Here is a 2,106-nt window from a genome sequence, read left to right as displayed (position 1 = left end):
CGTAGAAGAATTGATGCTTTTGAGTTATGGTTTTGGAGGAGAATATTGAAAGTGCCATGGGCTGCCAAAAGAACCAATAGATCCATTTTAGAAGAAGTGCAGTCAGAGTGCTCCTTGGCATTCAAGATGGCCAAACTTCGTCTCTCATGCTTTGGACATATTGTCAGGAGGGAGCAGTCACTGGAGAAGGATATCAAGTTTGGTAAAGTGGAGGGTCAGAGAAAAAGAGGACAACCCCCAACGAGATGGATTGGCCAAGTGGCAGCATCGATGGACTCAAGCCTGGCAACAGTAGTGAGGTTGGCCCAGGATCTGGCAGTGTTTCGATCTGCTGTGCATAAGGTATAAGGTCGCTAAGGGTAGGTACCGACTCGATGGCACCTAACAACAACACAGCATATATCATATGCAATGGTGAAAGACATAAAGTTTTCCCCCCTAAAATCAAGAATAATAAAGGATGCCCACTTTCACCACTGCCCTGGTTTGGTTATAGGATAAGCATTGAACTGCTAACCACAAGCTTGGTGGTCCAAATCCATCTTATTCTATCTTAGTCTATAGCACCACACCAGGACTCCATGGAAGTCATATATCAGATTTAAAAACAAACAAAACAAAACTCACTGCCATCAAGCTGATTCTAATACACAATGACTGCTCCGTAGAGTTTTCTTGGGTGTTCCAGATAAGGGTTCAATATCCAGAATATAAAATAACACCCACAATGCAACAGCAAAAACACAAACAACCAAAAAAAAAATAATAAAGTAAAAGGGCAAAGTAATTAAATAAACATTTCTCCAAAGAAGATAAGGCAATGGCCAGTAAGCACACGGGAAGTTGCTCAACATCATTAATTGTTCCTGTTAAGTGCAGTTGAGTTGGTTCCAACTATCAGCGACCCTGTATAGGGTTTCTGAGGAGCAGTTGGTGATTTTGAACAACTAACCTTGTGGTTCAAACTAACTTTGTGGTCCAGTGCTTATCCTACATTGCCACATGGGAAATGCAAATTAAAACCAAAATGAGATACCACGTCACACCTGTTAGGATCGCTATTATCAGAAAAACAAAAAATAAGTATTGGAAAGGATGTAAAAAGAATTGGACCCTCATGCATTGCTGGGGGGAAAGAAAAATGGTACAGTGCCTGTGGAAAACATTTTGGTGGTTTCTTGAAACATTAAAGTTAGAAATACTATATGACCCAGTAATTCCACACCTAGGTATATACCCATAATAATTTAAAACAGAGACTCAGACATATACTTGTACACCAGTGTTCATTGAAACATTGTTCACAATGACCTAAATGTGAAATCAACCCATGTACCCATGAACAGATGAATGGATAAACAAAATGTGGTGCATACATACAATCAGCCATAAAGAGAAATGAAATCTATTCATGCTATTGCATGCGTGCCCATTGAACACATTATACTTAGTGAAAGAAACCAGTCACAAAAAGTCATATATTATGTGGTTCCATTTCCATGAAATACCCAGTGTTAGCAAATCCATAGAGACAAAAAGTAGATTAGTGGTTCCCTGGGGCTGGAGAATGAGAAGTGACTGCTAATATGTCCCAACCCAAGGTTTAGAGATAATGTTGGTGGTTACATGACTGTGAATATATAAATTCCACTGAATTTTACACTTCGAATGGGTTACACTTATGGTATGCAAATTATAGCTCAATTGAAAAATATGTGAAGCCTAAAAACAAAAAGAAAACCCAGAGCAGTGGCTACTCAGGTTTCCTGGTCATCACTTGGAGTTCTTCAGAAGTCCTGCAGTGTCAGGTTCAGATAGGAAAGCCAGTCAGGAGCAGGTTAGGAAGCATGCCCTTTTAATGGGTATGAAAGGCCTTTGGATTCCCCTTTCTGGAGGAATGAATGAGTGAAGCTCCTCAAGAAGAACTCCTGTAAGGGCTCTGTGGCAAGAAAGGAGTTTGTAATACTCCCTTCCCTGCCCACAGTCCCAAAGTTCTCCTTTATCTCTATTTCTCCCCAAGACCTCTCTTTGGTTATCTGGCAGATAAGTCTCCTCTTCAAGGCAGGTCCTCAGACTTTGAGGAGGATGGACTTGCAGTCTTGTCAA

This window comes from Chrysochloris asiatica, unplaced genomic scaffold, assembly GCF_000296735.1.
Source record: "Chrysochloris asiatica unplaced genomic scaffold, ChrAsi1.0 scaffold00118, whole genome shotgun sequence".
NCBI lineage: Eukaryota > Metazoa > Chordata > Mammalia > Afrosoricida > Chrysochloridae > Chrysochloris > Chrysochloris asiatica.
The sequence above is the reverse complement of the archived record's forward strand: the minus strand, read 5'-3'. Positions refer to the sequence as shown.